Below are 7518 nucleotides of genomic sequence, written 5' to 3'. Positions count from 1 at the left end.
TTTATAAACCTTTTTATATATAAAAGAGTTATTCTAGAAGACTTACGCAAGAATAGCCTTCTAGATCTAAAAAAAGAAGTTAATATATATATCTACTAGAAATGCTTACTTAATACTACTATACTTATTATAATATCTAGATAGTATTGTAAAAGAGGCTATAAGATTATAATAAGCCTTTAAGATCTTATTATATATTTCTATAGCTAGAATCTCTATAACGCTCTAGTGTACTATAATATACTATAAAAGAATTATTTAATAAATTTTAGTTACTAGTTCTATAAAGCTATAGAGCGTTATAAAGTAAGTAATATAAATGTTTTCTTCTCTATAAATAGACTTCTTCTACTTTACGTCTAGCGCTATTACTTATACTTCTTACGTCTAATTAATATTATTATACTATTCTTTAATAAGGCTAGTAGAATTTTTCTTAGTAGTCTTATACTATTATAAGTATAGCTTTATATATTAATAAAAGCCTTTTAAGACCTCTATATAGTTCTAAGAGTTCTTATTATTAATTAAAACTAATTCTTAAATTATATCTATACTTTAACCTTAAGTATAGATAAATAATAAATTAAGATTAATATAGTAGAAGAACGTCTTATTACTTAGTATAGTATACTTAGCGTAGTAAGAGTAGAAAACTATAGTATATTCTTTACAAAGTACTAAGTAGAGTATCTAGTAATAAAAGTTAGTATAAATAGCTTATTAAATAAAAGAATAGTATATAATATAAAGCTAGCTAAAGTTCTTATTACTATTAATACGTTAAAGGTAGTAATAGTATATCTTAAAGAATTCTTTAATAATCTTCTTAAGTTCTTTATTATTAAAGAATAGCTACTTAAAGTTCTTTATAGTAATATTACTCTTTTACTTAAAGTCTTTAACTAGCTTACTCTAACTTATCTTTTTACTAATCTTCTTTTAAGAAGAAATTAGATATAGATTATAAGCTATCTAAGAATAAAAGTAATAGCTAAAAAAGTTAAAGTCTTATTTACTAAGCTTATACTACTTAATAAAAAGAATAGATATAATTAGATAGATTTAGAGTTTATACTACTTATTTTAGAAAAAATATAAAAGAAGAAGAATATTATTTATAGCTTTTGTATTTATAGCTTACTTAAAAAAACTTATATAAGTAGCTATTACTTATATATAAGTCTAATAGATATAAGTACTATTAATTAATAAGCTATTAGAGTAGTAACTAATATAAACTTCTTAATACTATACTTAGATAACTTTAATACATTTATAGTTATTAAGTTTAGTATACTTAGAGTAGCTATTAAGAATTAGTTAAAGAAAATTAGAAGTTTTATCTAAATATTTATAGTTCTTAGCTATAGTTAAAGCCTTAAGCTTATTAGAATTCTAGTCTTTATCTTCTAAATTATCTTTATTAAGCGTAGTGTCTATCTTCTTAAATAAAAATTAGTAAGCTAGAGTAGATTTTAGAGCGCTAGCGCTAAGTAGTAGTAGTAGTAGTAGAAGGCTAGTTTATATACTATAAAGCCTTAATTTCTATAACTTAGCTATTACTACTTTCTTCTTAACTACCTTAAAACTAGTCTAGCACTCTTAGTATGCTTACTTCTCTAAGTTTATAAAAGAAGTAGCTAATCTAGCTCTATCTAGTTGCTTTACTCTAATCTTCTTTAGCTCTACTTTAATATAATTACTACTTTTATTAATTACTCTTAACTTATATAAAGATAATCTAAGTTCTATTATAATAGAAATAGCTAATTAATAGATAGAGTAAAGCTTTATCTAGTATCTAGCTATAGTATTAGTAATTATTACGTTGTTACTACTATAAAGAGTATACGTAATCTAGTAGTTCTTATTAGAATATCTATTAGCTATATATAGAAAGATATATTACTAAAACTTATATTAACTATTATAAGTACTATCTTTCTTATACTTATAAGTAAAAGAAACTATAATATTTCTAGTAGTAAGACTAAGTATACCTAGCGTTATACTATACTTCTTATAGTTCTTTTTTAATACTTTAATAAAGTACTTTAAAAGAGATAGTATCTTAGAAAGTAGATTTTTCTTAGTAAACTAAATAGTTACCTTAATAGAATCTTTTAAGGTAGTTTAGTTTTATATAATAATATTAGTCTTAGTGCTTTTACGTAGAGTATAAATATAAATAGCTACTACTTAGACTAAGAAAAGAGCTACGTTACTAATATCTAGATACCTAAGATAGAACTATATATTAGATATAGCTTAGTAGTTATATAGAATCTTACTTAAAAAGTAAGAGACGTAGCTTATAAGACTAGGCTCTAATATATTAATACTCTTAGTAGTAGTAGTTAGCTCTATAATATACTTATCTTTAGTATTCTTAGCTTAGCTTAAGACTTAATACTAGCTATTAAATACTTTAACACTACTATACTTATCTATAAGCTCTAGTAGCGCCTTAACTATATTAAATACTTTAAGAATAAAGTTAGTAATCTAGTTAAATAGAAAGGTTACATTAGTTATAAAAGTATTAAGAATAACCTTCTATTACTTAGAAGACTACTATTTAAGACTAGTAATAAACTCTATTATCTTACTATTAATATTTAAATTCTAGAGATTCTAGTTCTAGGCTAAGGTAAGAACTTAGTTCTTAGCTTTAGTATATAAAGCCTAGATAATTATAAAAGTATTTTTTTTTAGACGTAAACTAAATAAAGTAGTAAAGAAAGAGCTAGCGTTACTTTCTAAAGCTTAACTATAGATACTTAAAGTAGTAAAATTCTTAGTTAGACTAAGTATATAGAGCTTAAAAGATAGATTTTTCTAAGAAAAAGTTTCTTATAAAAAAAAGCCTTAGCTATAAAAGAAAGTTAACTTTCTAGTATCTATAGCTTTACTCTTACCTTTATTCTTATTACTAGCTATCTTCTACTAAGCCTCTAGTAGCGTAGGTATTTTTCTTTAGTAATTCTAAACTAGCTTTTATAAAGAAACTCTTACTAGACTAGCTTATAGTATAGAACTAATAGTACTAAGCTTATATATATATATATAGTTGCGCTTATACGCTTATTTATAGAATTAGTTATAAATATAGTAGACTAAGCGCGCGCTTTTATATATAAAGTTAATAGTAACTAAAAGTTATAAAGAAAGTTTAGATAGCCTATAGGCTTATTATACTTTTTTACACTAGGCGTAGTAATTATAGTTATTACTATAATTATTAAGGTATAATATATAGAAGATTAGCTAACTAGAAAAAAAAAGAAAATATAGTCTACTTCTAAGAGGTAACTATAGTATATAGAAGTAAGAAGAAAAGATTAAGAAAGTTAAAAAAAGAAAAAAGAAGTAATAGCTAAAGAAAGGTATATATATATATATAATTAAAAGACTTCTATCTATTATAGTATTATAATATTATAATATTAATAGATAAAGTTAGAAAGTAAAATTATAGTAAAGATAAAGTAATTAATTACGTAATTAGCTATTATACTTAGTAGTATTCTTACGCATATAATAGTATTAGTAAATAGATAGCGTTGTATTATTATAGTAGTAATAACTAGATTTTAGGTAAAATTCTAACCTATCTAAAATCTATATATTAGAACTATTATAGCCTGTAATTATTAGAATTATAGCTAAAAGACTATAATAACTATATAAATATAGTTTAAAAAGAGTTTAAAGCTAAATAGAATAGTTAAAAAAGTAATACTTATTATAATTAGCACTAGTATTTCTAATATTAAAGTTAGAAAAGAGCTATAATACTTATAGCTCTCTTTCTTATTACCTCTAAGAGTGTATAGAAGTAATAGAGTATTAGTTACTAAAGATAAAATAGTTATAGTTATTATAGTAGTTTCTAGATAGTTATATATAGAGTTATAGCTAGTTATTATATATAGAGTTATAGCTACTATACTCTTTAGACATTCTAAGTGTATTAAGATAGTAGTAGAATAAATACATTCTTATCTACTTAGTAGTAGTTACTTTCTAGAGACCTAACTATAGGTAGGCTAATATAACTAGAAATTACTATTCTAAGCTTTAATTTAAGTAGCTTAAAAAGCTTAAAATAGTAAATTAACTAAGTCTAGGTAGTTATTACTAGGTAAAGGTAACGCCTTAGTAGTTATATAACTTTATAGTCTAGTAAACTAGTAGTAAAGAATCTAATATAAGATAAGATATAGTAAGATAGTAAGAATAGTAGTAGCTATTTTCTTTACTTTATCTTAAAATTTATAGTACTTATACTCTACTAAGAGTATTTAAATATATACTACTTAGCGCTTATAAGAAAAGGTATTACTATATATAGTAAACTCTTTATTTATATTATCTAGTATTAATATTATAGTAGAGAAGTTAAAGATAGTAGAAAGTACTTAGAGCAGCGTTTACCTTAGACTCTAGTAGTAGCTTCTAACTAAACGCTACTATAAGCGCTATACTATCTTTATTACTACTTATCTTATAGTCTATAATATATTTATTTAGTATAGTTTAAAACTATAAAGAAGTTAAACGCTTCTCTTACTAGTAGTAGTAAAAGTTAATAGAAGCTAGAAAGAAAGTATAATAAGTAGAGACTTATTATTACTATTAAGGTATAAGTATAGTAAAAAAAAAGCTAGAATAAATTAAGGTTAAAAGTAAGAAAAGCGCTATTTCTTTAGTTTTAGTAGAACTTATAAAATACTTCTCTATAAAACTAATAAAGTTTATATATATTTATAATATTAAGATTCTTTATAGTATAGTTAACGTAATAGAAGAGAAAGAAATAAAAAGAAACTAAAGAAGTATACTTTAAATACTTAGTAATAGTAAACTATATATTATTAAAAAGGCTTTTAGATAAGAAAGCCTATAGTAGACTTTCTTTTCTTTTTCTTAAGTAAAGGCTATTTTATAGCCTAAGCTCTTTCTCTATCTAATACTAATAATATATTAAAATTAGAGAAGAGAATAAAGTCTAGTCTAAATACTCTTTATTCTTCTTTTATAAAGCGCTTAGTAATAACTATACTTAGCTAACTAATAAGCTTTAGAAGAATACTTAGCTAGCTAATAAGTCTTAGAGCATTACTTACTTTCTCTTTCTTAAGTTATAGTTAGAAAAAGATATTCTAGCTATCTTTCTTATTATTATTACTAGAGCTAGCTAGTATATTAGTAGAAACGTTAGTATTCTTCTAGTTATCTAGGTTATAGAGCTTTATCTAGCTATAATATTACTTAGTAATATTTTCTAGTATTTATTAGTAAAAAAGCTTTAGCCTCTTACTAGAAATAGTATATAGAAGTAGAGTTCTATTAAGATTCTCTATCTAGTAAGTGTCTTACTCTAGCTATAGTTATTAAATATAATAGAGACCTATCTACCTAGTATTAAGCTTCTTATCTCTAGATATATTAATCTTCTATATAGAGTTTTATAGAAGAACTAGGTTACTAAGTTAAAGCTTCTTATAGTATATTTTCTTAGTATTATTTTAATAATTCTTCTTAGCTTAACGTAATTAATTAGTATAAGTAATAGTATTCTTAGTAAATTAATTCTAAAGGTCTAGTTATATTACGCGTATTACTAGAAGTTATATATAATTCTTTACTTCTTAAAATAGAAAAGTCTACTATATTAGAAGCTCTAATTCTAATAGCAGAACTAGATTTTAACTAGTAATTAACTAGTATAGTAAATAGCCTATCTAAGACTAAGTAGAAATATAGTTAGTAAGAAAAATAGTAAGTAAGTTATTTACTTATAAACTTAATAGCTTAGTAAGAGTATTAATAATAGGCTTATATCTACTCTTAATCTTATTTATAGACTATAGGTTATATAAGAATAACTAGATACGCTTAATCTTATAGTTAGCTATAAGATACTTTACTATCTTAGTAAAGTCTAGTCTACTATTAACTAAGAGCTTACGTATTATACTCTATTAATAGATAATATTCTTATAAATAAACTTAGTAATAGTACTAGACTTATTATTAGAAAGTGCTCTAGCCTCTAGCTATCTACTTAAGTATTCTCTAGTAATAATAAAATACTTCTTACCTTAGTAGTAAGATATATAAACTATATTAATTATAACTAACTTCTAAATTATAAAGCTATACGTATTAGTTAATATATTAACTCTTCTCTTAGAGAAGTAAAGCTAGTATTTAGAACAACGCTAAATTCTTTCTTAAACGTCTTTATATATATTAGACTACTAGTAATATTAGAAAAGTATAAAGTATATAGTATTAGTTTCTTAATAGCTAATAGTTTTATATATTAACTATATAGTTTATAAGTAGATATTAGTATTATTAATAACGTAGTATATAGCTATATTTCTTAAAGTTTTATAGAAGAGCGCGCAATTACGCATAAAGAAGTTTAGAGCTCTCTTCTTCTATATATAAAGCTCTTTTAGTATTATACTTTTAGAAACTTTAAGGTTAATAAAAAACTAGGTAATCTACTTAGATTATTTAGTATACTTATACTTAAGTACCTAGAACGCTCTAATAGGTAGTAGCTTTTCTTTTATACTTCTAATTATATAGTTAATAAACTCTTTAAGATTATTCTTAGATTCTTTTAGTAGAATCTAATTATTAGGTTTAGAGTAGTAAGAAAGAGCGTTTATAATAACGTTCTTTTTTCTAGAGATATAGATAATATTAAAGTTCTAAAGAAAAATAGTAGAGATCTACTAATTTATAACTAATTCTAGGTTATTAGTAGAAAAGTAATTAAGCTAGATAATAAGTATTACTATATTAGTTTTAATAGTAAAGTATATACTATATAAATATATACAAAACTTCTTTAAAGCCTATAGCACTATCTTATATTTTAACTTAGTAGAATACTAAAGATGTTCTCTTACTAACTAGAGTGTACTTTTAAATTAAATAGAGTAGCGTCTACTATTAGCTTATAGCTACTTAAAGTAAGCTTCTTTTCTATTCTAACTAGTATTAGTTATAAAAAAAACCTTATACTTTAATATATCTAAGTAGTTAAAGCTTACTAGCGCTAGTGCTAAGTATATAGCGTATTTAAGTATATATATTACTTAATTCTAATCTAAACTCTACTTATACTTTATATCTCTACAAAGTAGATAGAAGAGAAGCTTAGTAATAGTAGTAAATTCTTTTACCTAGATATAGTAGTAGATATATAGCCTAAAAAAAGAGTAAATATTACATATATTATAGTAAGATAGCTAATCTAAAAGCTTCTAAACTTTCTTACTATTAGAATAATATTCTTTAGAGCTAATCTTATAGCTAATAACCTCTAGGCGCTCTATAAAAAAGTAGCACTTCTTACTAAAGACTATCTTTTCTACGCGCTTAACGTCTATAAGAATATAGTTAAGTTAAAGAATATATTTATAAATATAGTAATAAATACTAGATATAGCTATCTTACTACTATAGTCTATCTTAGAACTTCTATAAGTA

Source organism: Alternaria conjuncta (assembly GCF_024043145.1).
Source record: "Alternaria conjuncta strain BMP 0040 chromosome Unknown scaffold_6, whole genome shotgun sequence".
Lineage (NCBI taxonomy): Eukaryota > Fungi > Ascomycota > Dothideomycetes > Pleosporales > Pleosporaceae > Alternaria > Alternaria conjuncta.
This window is presented reverse-complemented; position numbering follows the sequence as displayed.